Source organism: Neofelis nebulosa, chromosome 7 (genome assembly GCF_028018385.1).
Source record: "Neofelis nebulosa isolate mNeoNeb1 chromosome 7, mNeoNeb1.pri, whole genome shotgun sequence".
Classification (NCBI taxonomy): Eukaryota; Metazoa; Chordata; class Mammalia; order Carnivora; family Felidae; genus Neofelis; species Neofelis nebulosa.
The window spans coordinates 32,880,507-32,899,203 of record NC_080788.1 but is presented as its reverse complement, the minus strand read 5'-3'; the positions used below and the strand labels follow the sequence as shown (position 1 = coordinate 32,899,203).

General features: G+C 54.2%; 1 long non-coding RNA gene across 1 annotated transcript; it reads left to right on the top strand.

Moving 5' to 3' along the window:
* Positions 1-3,809: 3,809 nt before the first annotated feature.
* Positions 3,810-16,334, top strand: LOC131516280 (uncharacterized). Its single transcript, XR_009263965.1, has 4 exons — positions 3,810-4,301; positions 11,974-12,103; positions 14,345-14,631; positions 15,246-16,334. It is a non-coding gene; the product is annotated as an uncharacterized LOC131516280 (long non-coding RNA).
* Positions 16,335-18,697: the final 2,363 nt, after the last annotated feature.

The following is an 18,697-nucleotide window of genomic DNA, read 5'->3' as shown; positions in this document are numbered from 1 at the left end:
CACAATTTGCAATCAGCCCATCAAATGTTCAGAAACACTCTTTTAGCTAGAATCTCACTTGCTGGGAGTCTATGGCCTGTAGTGGGTATAGATTCTACATCAGTGTCTGCAGCCCTCTACCCTGTATCCGGTGCAGCCTGGATCCCCCGGTGGGCGAGTCCTGCCCCTCGGTGAGTCCAGGTTCACCAAACCATTGGGAACTACCTGGGTCTCACTGTGCCGAGCTGCCGTCTGCCAGGGCCGCGGGAATCGGGCCCAAAGGCCTGGGGTCTTCTGCTAACAGGGCAGCTTCCGGCCCAAGCCCACCAGTTGCGAGCCCTGGCGGATGCTCCGGGACACCCTCCTCTGCCTCCTTTCTCTGCTCTCCCCATCTCCGCCCTGTGTCCCATCTCCCTTTGTCCCAGCCAGGTCCCCGGTGCTTGGAGCTTATTCTTGAACTTTGAGTGCCCTTGGGCTGATTTATCGCTCCATTTGCTCACGCTCAAGGAATCACTGAAGAATTCGTGAGGTGGGGGCGGGGGCAGGGCAGTGGGGGGAGGGTGTTGCGTGGGTGAAATAGGTGAAGGGGATTAAGAGTACACTTGTCTTGATTAGCACTGAGTAATATGTAGAACTGTTGAATGGCTGTATGATACACGTGAGATGAAGATAACACTGCATGTTAACTGCACAAGAATTGAAAAACAAAAACAAAACCCAAAACCTCATGTTGGGGAATTTGTTTTCCTTTCCCTTTTCCATTTTCTAACTGGATTTTGCTAGCGTATTTATTGATACTGGCCATCTTCCTGACCTCTTTCCTAGTCTCTTACTGGTTTTTCAGTCTATCCTCTGGAGCGTTCTGGATAAATAATCATATCATGAACAAAATAATGATAGCAGTTTCCCCTTCCTGAATGTTATGCTTCTTTTTATTTGTATTTTTTTTAATTGTATTTTTAACGTACTCTTGCGTTGGCTAGAACTTCTAGAACGATGCAAACTAATTGTGGCAGCAGCAGGCATTCTTGTGCCACTCCGGCTTAAATATGAATACCTCTCGCTGGTGTTTTATTGCCAAGAATGTTGTTGACGTTAGGTTGAGGACAGATGTTTTTCATCATGTCAGGGAAATGTTCTTTTGTTTTTATTTCACGAAAGAGTTTTCACAGGATGGATGTTCAGCTCTGTCAAATGTGTTTGGGGTTTTTGTTAAGATCGTCAGGTAACTTTTCCCTTTCTGGTAAGTGACATGATTAATTACATGGACTGATTTCCTGATATGTGATCATTTTCACCCCGCTGCATTTCTACCATGGCTATCTGTGGAATAGGGGCGGAGATCTGTTGCCCAAGAGGAGTCTGGGCTGAATAGCAGCTCTATACGCTGCTCTGAGTCCCAGGGCTATGAGCAAGCTTTGCCCCCAACCCCGCCCCCTAATCCAGGACATAATCTCACGCAGGCCCCTGGGATGTCTAGGGGCTTGAGCCACAGCTCTGGAGATCTGGGGTGTCGGCTGATCGCAGAGTGATCTTTGAAAGGCCAGGCAGATCAAATGACTCCCTTCAGTGGCTCCCCATTGCCTTCAGCAGAAAATCCAAGCTTCTAGGCACATTGCCCGGGCCTCTTACAACTGGCCTTTGTCCAGTGCCACCCCCCTGCCCGCCATCTTTTCCACCGTCTGCCCTCTAACCGCGTGGAAATCTCGGCAGGTGGCAAACCTGTCACCTTCTGTGCCTCTGGGCCCTCTCACACACTGTTCCCTTTGCGAGGAATGTCCTTCCCCAGGGAGGGCTCATCAGTCCCTGGTCCAGGGAGCCTTCCTGACCCAGCCTGCTGGGTGCCACAGCCAATGAGTTCACTACGTCTTTTGTACTTTCCAGGCAGAAGGTAGTTCTGTGTGTACCTTTATCTCCAGGAGCCCCAGCAAGGGTCCCTCTCCCAGCCCGGCGCCTGCCCTACAACAAGTGTTGCTCTGCCAGCCCCACGTCAGACACACTCTGGACACATCCATGAACACAGTCAAGTGTTCATACTCATGAGTGCACCCTGCTTGAGCCCCCACCCCACCTGTGACCCCCAGGGCTCACTGTCCTCACTCCAACAGCTAAGTGTGTACAGAGGCTCACGGGCGGCTACAGCTCCCTGGAGCCTCTTTAAAAAATGCAGTCGGCCTTGTTTCCTCTTCATAAACAACGACTTAGCACAGCATCAGGCCCCATGGGACAGTGTTCCCCCCAAAGCTGCTGCCATTGGAGACGCGGGAGGGAAGGCCAAGTGGGCCCAGGAGGGACCAGATGACTGGGGATCCATGGGAGGGAGCAAGCAGGAGGGGCTTTGATGGGCTGTGTCCCCCTGGGTTTCCTGCACAGCTCAGATGCCAGCACCTGAGCCGGGCCTCGGCAACAGCTCAGCCTGGTCTTTTCCGTTGGGTCTCAGGCTCTCCCCTGGCCCCCACGGGGTGTCCTCAGGCCCTCCGGAAGAGGATTCATTTTCAACTCCCTGCCTTCCTCCAGTCACCAGGTGACCTCTGGGAACAAGCTGATGTCAAATGGAAGGGTACTAAGCCTGGGGTGAGGTAGGGGTAGCTCACATCTACCCCTCTCTTTTGTCCCCCTATCTACGCGCCCCCCCCCCCAACCCCAGCAATCCTAAATTACACAACACATCCCTGGATAAGGATCTAATGAGAGATCAAGTGACATGGCCTAAAGGGCATTGGGGTCAGGTTGTGGAGTCAGGCAGACCTGGCTTCAAATTCCAGCCTCACCTCTTGCTAGCTGTGTGATCTTGGGCACATTGCTTAACCTCTCTGAGCCTCAATTTCTTTATCTGTGGAACAATGCCCACCTACAGAGCCGTTGTGAGGATTAAGTGAAATGACTGACTGTAAAGCACTCAGCACCATGTCTGACATATAATAGGAACTCAACTAAGGGCAGCTATTGTTATAAATTACAGGCCGGAGCAGGCTGGGCACAGCTTCACCTCACACAGCCTTGTCCCCCATTGGTGGGTGGAGAAACCGAGACCCAGAGAGAGCAGGACATCAAGCTGCCGAAACACTCAGCCGGGGCTTGTGTCTGTTGAGGAGACTTTCGCCATAATTTCGATCCCAAAGGCCTCGCCGCCTGCAGTCTTGGATCTTGGGCTCTGCCCTACAAACATCCTGGCAGACCTGTTTATTCAATAAACCTTTGCATTGTGCTTGCTAAGTACCCAGCAGAGTTAGAGGCCCTTTATGTATATTAACTTTCTCTTATTATTATCCCCATTTTACAGATGAAGGAACTGACCAGTTCGCACTTGCCCAAGGTTGCCCTGCCCTCCGGTGACACAGCCACCTTCTGTCAGCCGGGACACTCCACCAACCAGGCTCCCACCCTCAGGGGAGCACAGACCAGGCTCTGGAGTGGGATCAGGAAGGGCACCGGGGACATCTGAACCTGTCTTGTCCCACATTCAAAGCTGGGGTGGAGGAGGGATCCTTGGGGGCTTGAGCCTGTGACTGAGCATGATGGGGACATCAGCTTCGCCCTCCAAATGCCCATCACCGGATGCCACATCTCGGGCCACAGCAGGTATTTCCCTGGAGAGAGGACAGTGAAAACTTGGAAGAGGAGAGCTCTTTATTATTCAGAATAACCACACTATTTAATTTACTATTAATAATAGCTCTTGAGTCAACCTTCTCCTGAAGAGAAATGAGAACTGAAAGAATGGCCCTGTCTTCCCTCCCCCCTCCCCTCTCCCTCCCCGCCTGCCTCCCTTCCTTAGAATACTGGGAACTCAGTCACGAACGATTGTGTTGTGCCATTTGGGGGTTTGCAGTGGGAGGACTGAGGCCCAGCGGTGAACCTCTTACTTTCCTCCCTGAACAGCCCTGCTCTGCTGGTCCTCTGTGGGGACCATGGAGGGGTCGTGGGGCCGTGGAAGGGTCGTGGGGCCGTGGAGGCCACCACCCCTCTGCTGTCAGAATTCTGGAGGGAGAGTATGGCTTCTGTCCTCTTAGACTGAGCCAAGGGAAGAGGCCAGGGGGCCGTGTTCCAGCTGAAGCAAAGGCAAATGTGGACCCAGCAATCCTTGTCTTAGCGCTGCTGGGGGCCATATGGGCCATAGGTTGGGATGAGGGATCAGGGCCCCATCCCCTGCCCTCTGCATCCAGTAGGGGCACAGTGTCAGAAGGAGCACACCTGCAGAGGAGCAGAGCCAGGGAGGAGACCAGAACCCGTGCCAGAGGAGTATGTGACTTGGAGTTCAGAAGACCCAGGGGGACCTGAGAACTGCCTTCAAGGAAGCAGAGGGATTTGTTTTCTCGACTGTAAGTCTCCACTGAGGGCTACTCTGCCAGGTGCTGGGAGTGTATGGCCCCAGTCCCTGTGGGGGTCCCAGAGTGGCAGAGGCGGTGGGCAGGAACATGTTATGTTTATAACTAATGCTGCTACAGGGAGTGCTTTAGGGATGGGGTCACGTCGTCCTGACGGGAGTTGTAGGAGACAATCAATTGGCCTGATTCGGAGCTAGGGGGTTTGCTGGCTCCCTGAGGCAAGGATGCAAAGACTCCTCTGGAGTTGAGTTTGGCCCTTCCGTGTTTATTCAAGATGGCACCCGGGCTCCTGGGCACCCACTGTCCTTGACTCTGCTTCCTGAATTGGGGCCCCTGTGTGGCCTGGGCGGGGGACGAGTGGCCCACTGGGCTGACCTCCCAGAAGGCAGGGGTTGCGTTTTCCCTTTCTTCTAACTGCCCGACTACCCAGAGCTAGAAGACCATGGTTGCCCATGGGTTGTGGGTTGAAGGTCCCGGGCAGTACAGCAGCATTCTGTCCCCCTTCCTTGAGAGATAGATAGCCGTCAGCTTCCTCTCCTCTCCCGTCCCCCTCTTCACGTGGGCTGAGTCCTAGACATCTTTAGGTGATTGAAGACTGCTTTGTAACACTGCCATGGGGTGGATTCAGACTTGTTGATGTGATACTTGAGCTTTCTTAGTCTGCCAGAGCTGAGTTCCACGTACCTGCACACACACACACACACACACACACACACTCCTTAACACGCATACATGCCGGCTCTCATTGTGAGGGCCCCACTCTTTATTCAAACAGCGGTCTCGGGTGTCTGAATGGATGCTTGAAGACTCCCTCTTTGCAATTAACACGCTGCTGCAGTATTATTAGCCTCTGATAGGCAGGTCTGCCTTTGCCAGAGACTATAAATATGTGGGGCCAATGACTCAGCAAATCTGTTGCTATTTTTCTTGCAGATCCGTGTGGATCTGTCTGTGTACACCATGGCCCCCTCTCCCAGCAGCTCCCATGGCTTGTATCCATGGAAACGCAATCCTCCCAACTACAGTACTCTGGCTGACAAACACCGGGAGTCTCCCCAGCCCCCTACCCACTTTGGAGAGGGAACGTGGACCTGGAGAGCTCCCGGTGAGCAAGAGGGTGGCCCTGATGGAGGAGGTGCCACTTTCTCAGTTGCTTTGAAGGTCTAGGCAAGGCTGGCCTCTAACCGCCCCACCCCTGCAACTGGTCTGTGGTCACGGCTCTGTCACCTGTTCAAGGCAAGTGGCCTGGTGAGGGAGCCCTTCCTGAGGCCTGGGCCCTCATGGGAGGGAGATTGGCAGGGCAGTTCCTGGGAGCCGTGGGTGGTGTGGCAGGCCTGCTGCCCTTGGCAGTGGTGGGCGGGGGGGGGGGGGACACCAGCCACTGGGAGAGGGAGACTGGGAAGAAGGGGAAGGGGCAGTGGCTATGAGAGGGGGAAGCAGATCATATTTGGTATAAAACCTTGGGGCATGGGGTTCTGTCTCTTGACCTTGACTTGGTCAAGCAAAACCTGTGGGATGGATGAAAGAGCATGAGCTCTGGAAGTCCTTCCTCCTTCCTTTCCTTCCACAAATATTTACATTTTCTTACTCCGTGCCAGGCCCTGTGCTGGGCATGGGGGTGCAGAGATGAATCGAAACTAGAGCCTTGTCCTTGAGGATTACGGTCGGGGAGGAGCAGACGGACTCAACATCAGATCAGGGAGCTCAGGTGTTCTGCAGGTCAGGAGAGAGCAGCGGGCCACAGCAGAGTGGGCAGAGCCAGCTGCAGGGCCAGGAGAGGCTTCCTCGGGGAGCCGCAGTTCACGGAACATGCCAGGAGGATGAGGCAGGGTGCTTAGGAGGCAGAGTGGGCATCCCACGTAGATGGTAGCCCCGGAGAGCCGGTTGGTGAGACACACACAGAGCTCTAACTCTGGCTCCTGTTCGTGGTATTCCCTTGAAGAGGCAACCTAAGCTTTCTGTCCTGTGAAATGGGAAACCACAGTACCTGCCTCACAGGGCCCAGTGAGAATTAATGCCAAGTATCTGGCCCCAATCATAGCAAATGTTTATCACACTAACTCTGTGCCAGAATCGTCTGTGTGGCAGTTACTTTCTTCCTTTTGGGGCCCGTTTACTATGTCAAATGAGGAGGCTGGGCCAGATGACATCTAGAGGTCCAGAAGCCCTTGATTTTCCCTGTCCTCAGTTTCCCCATTTTCCAAGTAGGGAGAAGAGAGTTCCAATAAGTTTCGGAAGTGAAGGAATGGATCGTGGAATTATTCAAAGAACATTAGCACATATTTATTAAGCTCAGCTTGCTTTTCCTGCTTAGGGAAAACAGAGCCAGGCTGATGTCATAACTTCCACCGCCATAGGATACAGAGGAGCAGGAGACCTGGCCCTACCCCGAGAACATCTGCTATGGCTGGAGAAGTGGGGAGGCCTAGAGACCCTGGAATCTGAGGACCCTGGTCCTCTAAGGACCATTTGTCCCACCTCTGGCCTCCAGATCTTTGTTCTCAAAGCTCCAGGGAGGCTGGGGAGCATAAACAGTTGAAAACCCTCTTTGTTGGCTCCAACAAAGTCACACTGACCCTAGGAGGTAACCACAGTTATTAGAGAGTTTAGGGACTGGTCACAGGTCACCCAGATACAGGTGGCAGAGCTGGGGTATCAATCCGGGTCAGCATCATCCTACCACCCACGTTCTCTCTATGCCTCTGCACCCCACCCTCTGGAACTCTGGTAAACCTCCTCAAATCCTTCAGGAAATAGAGAAGCTAAAAATAGCACGTGGGATTGTGAAGTGAAGAAAGCAAGTTGCCAAACAATACATACAGGATGATTGCAGTCATGTAAAAAAACAACCTAGTACTGATATGTGTGTATGCATAGAAATGTATATGAGCCTAAATGATCCAGAAGTAGATCCTAAATGTATATGAGCCTAAATGATCCGGAAGTAGATCTGGAAGGGGATCTGTCCTGTTGTTTGAACAGGGCTCATCTCTGGGTAGAGGAGTGGTGTGAAGGGGGGGTGGAGGGGGCATGTTCCCTTACGATACGATGTGCTTCTGAATTGGTCGACTTTATCACGATGAGAATGTATTCATGTCTTACTTGTGCCATAAAAACGTCGTATCCACGAGGGCGACCCATCTCCCCATGTCCTGGGCAGTACATGTGAGGGCTGGGGCAGGCGGGACCTGGGGTGGGGGAAGGCCCTGGTTTGCGAGGGTGAGTCTACCATGGGCCCAGGTGGGCTGGTTCACGGGAACGTTTTAGACGGACGTGGCAGAGGTCTTCTGGGAGAATCAGTGTGCCTAATCTGTTTTCAACAACCAAGAGAGCAGCTCATCTACCCATTTTCTAGGTAGGGACCCTTAAGTCCATTGACGGCTTAGCTCAAGGTCAGAGAGCCCTATTGCTGTGGTCTGCTTGGTTAGTATGCCTGCCTAATTAGTAAGGGTCAGAGAATCACGAGCTTTATCTTCAGATGGGCCTGGCTTTGACTTTACGCAGTGTCATAGATTCTCTGAGCCTCAGCTTTCCTACCTGTAAAATGAGATGGATCCACCTACCCTGAAGCATTTTTGTGAGGGTTGAATGAGGTCAAGTTTGACGGCAGCCCCGTTCACAGTCGCTCCCCAGTGATCTTCTCCTTTCTTTGTCTAAGGGATGCTGTTCTGGACTCAGCGTGGGGCAAGTAAGACATAGGCCATGGCTTCAGTCCTGGCCCTCGCTTCAGTCCTGGCTTAGAAACAATTACCATTCACTGAGCACGTGCTAGGTAGGTGCCAGGGATCATGCCAAGGGCTATGCATACAACTCCCTTAACCCTAATTGTTAATCCTAATTCTCCTCCCTACCTCTGAGATAGGTGCTACCTGTTATTGTCCCCACTTGACAGATGCGGGAGTTGAGATGTCAAGGTTATGCCGAGCTTGTAAAAGGACTCAGAAAGAAATCCACCTTTTCCTATTACCGAGAAGGCTGTGTGATAAGGTATATCTATTTTTCTTAATGTTAGGTAGAGTTCACCAGCAAAATCATCTGGGCCTGGAGGTTTGTGAGAAGAGTTTTGATTACAAATTCAAGTTTTGGGGGAGTTTTGGGAGCATCCCTACTTTCTATTTCTTCTTGTGTCAGTTTTGATACCTTTGCAGATGTAAATGTAAGAAGATAGTAACAATTCCTGCCAGACAGGGTTATTTGGCAATGACAGGGCTTACTTACTTGTGTGTTGTAACAGAGTATACCCACTCTAGGCTTGGGACACAGGTCTTGGGACACTGCATTTGGCATCCTGCTGTCCCCTGTCCTCCATCAAAACAGGAGGGCCAGGTTGGGCACCTCCCCATTGGGTGTGGGGCTTGAGCTTTTCTCAAATGCCAGAGAGAGTTGGGCCAGGGCAGGAAGGCCCCAAAAGGTTGGCACCTGAGACCAGAGGGGCTGCCCAAGGCCGAGACAGCCTGGAGGGCCAGTGGAGCACTGGGGACCTCTACGTCAATGGACCCCACCTCTCTGGTTTTGAAATGCTGAGTGCCCAACTGGCACTTGGGTGATGCTTATTGAGGGAGGGAAAGGGAACAAGGGAATGAGGGCAGGGGAAGTGCAGAAGAAAGATTTATTGGTGCAGAAGAAGAAGCGGGGTAAGTCGCTACTGATGAGGGGACCCATCAGTGGGCCCTTAAGGGGCTTCCCTCTCCAGTAAGCCTTTAAGACTAGATGGGTGCAACCAGAGGGGATGTCTCCTGCCCTGCCCCCTCTAGGATCCCCAGCTTCCAAATCTGAGTCCTGGAGTGGGTGATTATAATCATCAGCTCTGCGAGGTACTCCCATGACTGGCCCTCCAGCTCCAGAGTCTAGGCAATGGGGGAGTCTGCCTCATACTCACCTTGACTCTCCTTCCTCACCAGATAGCCGGGCTGAATGGGGGTGAGGGCAGAATGGCCACAAAGAATCTACTTTGCTATGTTGGCTCCAGGCTTGAATCCCCTCCCTGCTCTGTGAAGCTAGGCCCATGCTGGAAGAACCCACCCGAGTCCAGGCTTTGGGGATTGCTCCCGGGGATCCCTATGCAAGGATGCCCTAAGTCCTGTGACAGCTTGACACAGCAGAGCTGTTCCATGTGGCATTGGGATCTTTCAGAGAGCTCCACATCCTTGGAACAAATGAATGAGCAAATTAACGATGGCTCGCTGAACGATGAACACCTACTGCATGTGCCAGCACATTGAGATAAAAAGACACCTAGTCCGATGAGGGAGGCTAACACACCCATGCCACATTCTACCTTTGGGTGATAAATGCAGTGCTAAGAGGGGCCCAGGGTATTGTGGGGGCACAAAGGAGAAATGTCTAATCCACATTGCAGGGAGGATGGCGTCAGGGAAGGGGGCAGCAGTGATTTCTTGGAAGAGATGGCGAATAAACGGGAGGCTGCAGGGAGGCTGGCGGAGCTGGGAGAGAGAGCAGGGAATAAGAGGTGTGCGGGCACCATACAGGGGGGTGAGTCCTGACCTTAGTCTGTTAGTGAAGTTACCGATGGTCAACACTCAGCCTTATTTCCAGGGCACTTCCTGCTCCGAGAGGGTCTTGGACTCACAGTGCATTGGAAGTTCAGTGACCCGACCTCCCTTGCAAGTACCAAGGTCAGGGGAAAGAGATCCTTTTTTTTTTTTTTTAAATTTCTGGGGAGAGAGAGAGAGAGAGAGAGAGAGAGAGAAGGTACATATGAGCAGGGGAGGGGGCAGAGGGAAAGAGGGAGAGAATCTTAAGCAGGCTCCACATTCAGTGCAGAGCCCGACGCGGGACTCAATCTCGTGACTGTGAGATCATGACCTGAGCTGAAATCAAGAGTCAGACGCTTAACTGACTGAGTCACCCAGGCACCCCGAGAGATCCTTTTCTACATAGGCTCAGCATTTCTAACGGGGGGAGGGTGGTATAACAATTAAGGATGCATATGGCTATAAGAGATAACCTAAAAAACACTGTCCTAAGACATAAAGGGGGCGGGAAGGTATTTGTTCCATACAGCAAGCAGTTCAGGAGTGGGCAGTCCATGGCTGGTGTGGAAGCTCCGGGCCCCAGGCTCCCCTCTGCCAACTTTAGTGTGAAAGTCTTTGTCTTCATGTTCGTTGCCTCATAATAGCAGGATGGCTGCAGCAGCTCCAGACCTCTGTCTACATTCCAGGCAGAAAGGAGATGGAAAGGCTAAAAGGAATGCCAGTTCTGCACCCTTTAAAAAGAGCACCCGGAAGCCCCATCCAGCACTTTATTTGCATCTCCTTAACCAGAAGTGGGTCACATGGCCATCTCTACACCAGTCACTGAAGGTGGCTGGGGAGAGAGGGGTTATGAAGGGGATTGGGTCAACCAGCCAGCAGTGTCAGCTCCCCTACCCAACCTCAGATGGAGGGCAGCTCCACTCTGGGTCCGGTGAGACACCTCCAGGGCTGGGCATCAGAAGGCCTGTGTGACCTTGGGCAAGTCAGTAAACCTCTCTGGGCCTTTAGTGACACCTTGTGGCAGCATCTGCTTGAAACCACGGTGCTTGGATGAAAAAAGAAAAAGAAAACAAACCTGTATTTCCCGCCCCGGTGTCCCTTCTGCCACCCCCGGGGCCTGTCTCACCTCAGAGCAGAAGGGCAGGCTTCCAGCACCTTTGATGCAGCCCTTCCCCGTCCCCTGTCCTTCCAGTCATGTGATTTAGCCACACCAAAGTGAGCCGGCTTCCCCAGGGAAGTGGTCACAGCTCAGTCCTCAGGACAGCTCAGTCCTCTAGTCCCGGGGCTCTGACCTGTGTGGTACTTACATCAGTTCTGGGAGCAGGATGTGAGAAAACCTCCCCATTTTCCAGAAAGACAGAGTCCATAGCCGAGTGAGGTTACTGCCTGGGTTACCAGCCTCAGCCTCCCATGCTCTGCCCCTTCTCTGCTGGGTGTAGGGTCTCGCCTAGAAGTAGTCAGTTTCCTTGGTGTGCATGTGTGTGTGTGCACACGTGTGTGCGCGTGCATGCACGTGTGCGTGTGTGCGCACGTTCAACCCAAACACCAGCTGTGAGGCAGGGCCCTGGTGTGTTTGGCTTTTGAGATCTGTGCCCATCCCGGGTGGTTGTCAGTGCTCAACGTTCTCGGCTTCCCTTCCTGCCCCAGGAGACCGATGCCCTCTGCTCTGATCCCCACCATCCAAACCTGCCCCTCCCCAGAGGTGTGCTGGTTAGGAGGGATCTAATAAAACCGCTGTTGGAGGCAGCTGTTCCTGACTAATAAGGGTGCCCAGAGGGGACTGACAGGTTGAGAAGGGCCTTCCAGGCCCACAGCCAAGCGCTAATGGTGGAATTTAAAACCAGGTCTCTGTGGCCCAAAACATTTTCTCTTCCGGCCTGCCAGTCTGACCCACTGGCACAAGGAGGCAGTTTTGGGCAGGAGGGAAAAGCTGTCCTGAGCTGGCCACACTCCCACCCAAGTCACCTGAGGATTGTAGGAAGGGGGCCTGGGGCTGGGCAGCTGGTAGATCAGGCTTCCGGGACTTGGGTTTGGGGCTGTGCAATGTCTGGCCCAGCTCATATCATCAGGAAGATTAAGGGTAATTGAGTAACTGCTCTGGGCCAAGATGCTTACTACTTGGAAGTTGGAGGTTGGCCTGACACCCTCCTATTAAATGTGCTCATTTCCAGGCTTTGAGAGCCCCTCAGAAGGCAGGGAACCCGTCCAGGCCCTCCTTTGGCTGGAAGAAACCGGTGGCAACCTTGAGCAGATCTGTTCTGACACACACATTATGTCCTTTAACGCTCTCCAGCCCACGAGGTACGCATCGTCATTATCCCATTTCAGAGATGAGGAAACTGAGGCTCAAAGAGGTGTGGCTGATTCCTACCGTACCATGTCTCGTGTCAGGGTAGCTTGCTGCCTGGAGCCAGGTGGCACAGACAGTGGCATAGCCAAAGGTGTGACACCAGCCTCTACATTATCTCCAGCCAGATCCCCTCAGGCCGAGCTCTAAGAACCATCTCCCCTGTTTGGAGGTCAGGGACCAGAACAGTCTCCTGACATTGCTGTACCCTGCCCCCCTCCACCCCATGACACTGTTCCCATGGCCTATTCTTGGTACTTGCTGTTTCTCAACATTCAGTGGCTCCCCATCACCTCCAGGACCTGCTGTCACCCTCCCCTTTGCCCACCCTCCTCAGGACCAGGGACAACACGGCTCCACTTTTGGCCATCGGGATGCCCTGGACAGCTGGACTTCCCCCCCTTCAGCTTCCTGAGCACTAATGGGGGACCTTCAAACCGGCCTCCTGAATGTGTGTCATGGGGGTGGGGCACAGCCCGGGCTGGGAGCCTACCCCCTCCCTGGGCTTTGGAGAGCACTCATTATTAGCCTTCCATGCGAGCTAGGCCTTGGGGGGAAGCCAGCCTTTAGCCTTGGGTGGGAGGAAGCCTTAATTACCTTCTCCAGAAGAGGGAGAGGATAATGAGGCACAGATGAAAATCCTGGCAAGGCCACTCCTGCCCAGGGCCCCCTCCCCACCCAGCCCCCAGCCTGCCCCCACCCCTACCTCAGCCTCTCTGGGCTCATATGAAGACCTTGTTCCCTGGTCTACAGTGGGGATTGGGCAGCCATGGCTATCACGGGATGCAGAGACCACAGGGACTGCCCTGTGCCTGGACCCCCCTCCCCATTAGCACTTCTCATTGGTGTCACCCCTAGTACTCCTACCCAATATGGAAGGAGTGGTCAGCATCTCCTAGACCACACTGGGATCCTGGGACCCCTTGGATGAGGAAGTGACAAAGTCAGATATGGGAGCTTCTGGTTTGTATGATGGAACCCTGATGGAAGGGAATCAAGTCATAGCTTTCACAGAGAAGAGTCAGTTGGGGGGTCACGGGCTGGCCTCCCACGGCTCCTGGCAGGGGCCTGCCACTTTCTTCTGTTCATTGGCCCTAGCCAGCCCTCATCATGTGCTCTTGGCTCTCAGCAGGCAGGGAGGAGGGGAAAGGGAGGAGGTAGGGAGGAGGCGTCAGGAGTGTCTGAGCAAGAACACAGAGGAGAGAGAGAAGCTGGGCAGACAGATAAAGAACATCCTTACCGGGCAGACCCAGTACCCAGGATTCTTTCTTGTGGATGGCACTCAACACTGTACCGTGAGCTGGGGACACACCTCTGCCCTTCCCCTGGAAACGTCCTCAAACTCAGCCCTGCGTAGAGACCCTAACTATGGGCTCCGAGCCCCAGTGCTGCATACAAGGCTCAGAAGGCGTCTCTTAGCCTGATGCCAGCCGGTCCTCCCTGGCAGCAGGCACCTCCAGGGCAGGATCAGTGGAGAGGGGCCTGAGGGATCGCCTGGAATAGTGTCCACCCCTATTCTGACGCTTGACCTCCCCATGCCCACTTAGTGCTACTGCTTTTCAGAGAGGCAGCCTGGGGGGGAGGGGCTGGGGGCATGCCACTTGGGTCCCTTTGGCCGCTGACTAGTTTTGTGATCCTGGGCAAGTCACTTTACTCCTCTAAGCCTCAGTCGTCTCATCTGTGAAATGGGGATTGTAACAGTACAGGGTTGTCATGAGGTTTAAAATAAAATCGTGTTGGTAACCGGCTTAGCATAATGCCTTGCGTGGGGAAAATGGGCAAGTGCTACCTCGTGTCTGCTATTAGTATGGTTGTGGTGGTGAATCCCCTTGGGCAGTGTTTCTCAACTTTGAAGAATTCCAGCCTCCCTTGTGGTAAACATAGAGACCTCAAACTCCTCCCTTTAACGGTACAGGATTAAAATGGCAAAGAAATAAAAGTTCGAGGCCAAAAACAAATCAAAGTGCTTATTATATGGAATATGTTTTTTCAAGTGAAAGAACACCGCCCCCCCCCCACACACAAATGAGGTTCACTATGGGGGGTGGGAGGTAAGAATAGTTTGGGCTGGATTTGTGGGGCCCTCGGGCCAACCAGAGAGAGACCTGGCAAAGGCCTGGGAAGGGAGGACAGCAGAGGGCCCGGAGCCCAGGGCGGCTCCCTTCTGGAAGGTGCCTCTCTCCCCTTCCTCTCAGTGGCCTCTGGATCCCAGCCTGGCCTCCCAGCTCTGACAGCACTGACTTTGAGGCTACAGAGGGAGCTCTTTGGAATACAAATCCCTCTGGACCCTCCTGATCCCAGCTGGTGCCCCATTCTCATGCTAATACGGAGAGTTTGCCAGTAGCTCCTAGAAGAATTTGCTGCTGTAGGAAATCCACCCCAAGCCTTCCTCCTGGCGACCGGGACAGTGTCTCTGGAGTCCTTTCCAGCCTGGCCTCCTGGCACCCAGCACTTGGTTCCGGCCCTACATCCAGCGGTCCTGGTAAGTTCCCTGGTGGGCTGGGTAGAGTCCACAGCTCCTGTCGTCCATTGAGCTGGCCGGTAGCCCCTTCCCAATCTCCCCATGCAAGTAACAATCCGCTTGACCATGACACTCGCCTCACCTCACCCTGGTTGTGCCAAAGGTGCTTCACGCACCTCAGTTCGCTCCTGTAACGCTCACCAAGCAGCCCGTGGGAACGAGGCTCACAGAGGAAGGCTCTTTGCCCCCGACTCTGCAGCTGTAGCTTCAGGATCCAAATCCGGGGTGCGCACCCCAGGACTCCAGCTCCTAGACCTTTTGGCTCCATACTAGGTTCACGGGCTGGTGGCGTTAGAGACCCAGTGAGACGCAAGGTGGCACCGGGGAGGCCTGGTAACTAGGTGAGGGAGGTGGGATCTGACATAGGCCAAGATGGAGGCCCTGGGAGGTGGAGGCATAGGCAGGATCCAGGTGTCTGAAAGGGGCCCAGGGAGGGTGGCTCAGGTCCCGAAGGCCCAACCCAGGTCATGCTGGGGGGGGGGGGGGGGGTTGGGGGAGGGGCAGGCGGAGCTGGGCAGGAGCTCTTAAAGGAGCTGACATGGATTTTAATAAGGTGCTCTGCTAACAGCCTACAGGGTGTGCCATGGGCAGGCCCCAGACCTGGACAACCTTCGCCTCCTTCTCAGCTTGGTGAACTCTTACTCATCCTTCAACGCCCAATTCAGATAGCACCTCCCCTGCGAAGCCCCCCTGACTCCTCCAAGCTCACTTCCTCCTCTATGCTCCCACTTCCCATGCCTCTAAGGCATTGCCTAAGGGTAGGTCTACCTCCTTCCCTAGCCTGGGAAGTCTTTGCTGGAAGGGCCCATGACTGACTCACCTGCATGCCTCCAGCTCCCAGCACAGGGCCTGGCCCTGAGAAATATTTATAGAATATAAATATTGGCGTGAATGTGCAGGATGGTTCCAACGGAGAAAGCCTGTGATCTCCACTCTTGTAGGATCTCTAACAAAATGAAGCCACTTAAACCTAAGCAGGCAGGCAACACCTAGAGCGATGGATGTCTCCTTGCTCGGCACAACCTTCTCTCTGCTCATTGCTCGTTTCAGCCAGAGCCGTGGTAGACGCTTCTGGGCAAGTTCGGGTTCGCCCTGTCTTGGAAGTGTCCCTCCTCAAGCACACCCCTTGTCCCATGCCAGGAGAGCCCTCTTGGCCCATGAACAAACGCAAGCCAAAAGTGCAGGGGAACTAACACCCCGTGACAATCCTCAGCCGATGGGGAATGGGAGCCTGTGGGTAATGGCTCCAGTCCCCGCTTTTCAGGTGGACGGTTCTGGAGAGGATCCGTGGGCTCCTCAGAGGTCAAGGCGGGATGGAGCCGTACTCTCCACCAGAGAGACCTTGAGGGTATTCTGTATGCTGGCTGGTCCCCTCTCCCTGCTTGCTCTCCTACACCATCAAACTTTCTGCTCTCGAGTCCTGGTCTCAGGTTCTGTTTTGGAGAAAACGTTTATCAAGACAATGAGCTAAGCAGAAGAAATTTCTTGACTGAAGACTCCTTCTCTCACCGGCTCTGACCCTGATTCCTGGGGCTTCTTGTCCGACAAAACCCTATCTTAACTTCCAAGGGGTCTCTGGGGTGTGTGCGAGGCTCCGTGGAGGAGAGTTATTCAGGGAATTATTTCCTGAAATTAAACTCCACGGTCCCTGAGGGAAGGAGTGAATGGGGCCCAGTGATGCCGGGGTGGGGTGGGAAGTTGTTGGGGGTTTGATGGGAAAGCCATTGTGCTTTAATTGTATTGTGCACATTAAACCAACAACTACAAGAGCAAAGGCGCGCGGTAGGAGGAGGCAGAGTGGAGAAACGGCTGGAATGAGCTGGCAGGCAAGAAGGGGTGGGTCTGAGGATTCAAGGGGGATAAAGGATTGGGGTTTAGGGATCCCTTGGCCAGGCAAGGACACCCCACCCCACCGCTTACCAAGTGGAGTGTAGAGAAGCTAGCAGGCAGAGGGTAAGGACTGGAAGTCTGCTGAATTGACCTTCTCCTAAGGCCAGGCTTTGTCCCAGGTGCTTTGTTGGATCCCACTCACTTCTAAGCTGCTTTATATGCGTCACCAGATGTAACTCACACAGCAAGCCTGTGAGGTGAGCACTTTTGCTGTGCTAATTTCCCATGAGAGAATGGCACAGAGAGGCAAGTAACTTGCCCAAGGTCACACAGAGCTTTAACAACCCCATCCACGCCAGGTGGGAGATGAGCCTGATCTCGATAGTGGGAGGGGAATTGGGGCCAGACCCATGGTGAGGGACAGAGAAGCTGTTTTGGAGAAGCCCTGGGTCCTTGATGCCTGTGGGTGGGGGCTAGAGAGCTCTGAGAGGATCCAAGGCATCAGGAAGGCTTCCTGGGAGGTATGGAGGGAACTTGATGACTACTTTCCCTCTCTGGACCAAAGATACCTCATCTGGAAAACAGGCTGTGGTATCCCTGCTCCACTCCCTCCTTCTAGAGGTCCCTGGGAGGGAGTTCCATGCTGCAGGGGGGGGGGGCATCTGAGGGTGTGCTGGAGGGTGATTAAGTAAGATTCTCTCTGGGAAGGCTCAGGCTAGCAGGAAGCCGGAGAGGAAAATGTGACTCTCTGTGGGAGCCCAGGAGGGCACCTCACTCTGCTAGACCTGCCCAGTGTTCCTGCGGAGGAGCTCTTGGGACCCTTCTCTTCCCTGTCAAGTGGGCTAGGTTCCCAGTAGGCAGGGCTGGTGAATTAGTTGGACAGACATGGCCCTCCCCACCATGCCATCACAGAAGCTTCAGACTCTGGGCAGCTCTGCCCCAGCTTGGCCACCCTACCTGCTGGACACCTGCGTGGTGCACCTGCCGGGGCCTGTCTTCCAAAATCCGGAGCGTGACCACTGGAAGAGCCCCTTCTGGATCCCAAGCCTCCAACCAGACTCCCAATGTTCCCTTGTCGGTCCAAATGTCCCAAATGCTTACCGAGGAGACCGTGATCTGAGGATAGCTCCCAGGAGCCCAGCAGCAACGACCTGCTGAACACGTGGTGGCACTGGCCATTGTTTTGAATGTGGACTTCCGTCCCTAGTGTGTGACCAGGTCTGGGGGGGGGGGCGGGGTCTGTGACCAGGCTCATGGCTCCTTGTGTGACCGTGTTCAGAGTTCAGCCTGGAGCTGCTGTCAGAAGGGAGAGTCTCTAGGAACTGACTTGCCTTGAAGCGGGGTTCCAGGGGCACAGGGACAGCCTGCTAGGAGCAGTGGAAGGTAATCCTTAGGAGAAGGAGCTGTGGGGTCCAGATCCCAGGTGCAGCCCTGTCCCAGGCTGGGTGCAGATCCTTGCTCACCACCGGCCAACTCTCACCTTGGGCAACGTCCTTAGCCTCTAAACCCTCCATGGCTCTGGAAGTGGGGATGTGCCTCATAGCTTGGGAAGGCTGAATGAGGTGACAAGAGGCTAGCTCTGAGGCTGACACATGGTGAGTGTCAGGAAACATTAGCCTCTGTGCATATGCGTGCCATCGTCATGGTTCTGCAGGCTCTGGGGCTCACCGCATCACAGCTGGTCCCAACACTGCCCTCCTGACTCAGCGGGGCGGGGGTGGGGGGGGTGGTGGGGGAGGGAGGCCAGAAAGCCAAAGGGATCAGCTTCCCTGCTCATTCATGGCCAAGAGAACCATCGGGTCCCGGGGTGGGGGAGGGGAGCGGGGGGGGGGGGTGGAATTTAATTGGAGGCAGGAGGGCTTGGGGTAGAAAAGGTTTGGGGACAGGAGTCTCATCCCTTTGACAACTTTTCTCAGAGGTCTCTGGCCCTCTGCTTGGCTCCTGCTGCCTGTGCTCTCTGGGGGATAGATCAGCCCCGGCCCTCAGTCCCCAGATTGGAGGTGAGGACTCAAGTCTTCTAAATGGTAGCTTGCTGGGCTCCCCCCTGTCTTCTGGGTCCCACATGCCTCTCTTGCTCCTGCTGCCCGTGGACGTACCTCTCAGTCCCTCCATCACTACGCTCCAGGATTCTCTCATTCCCTTTGGCCTTTCTCCTCCTCTCTTCTGCATTTGGATGTCTTCTAAGAGGACAATGTTC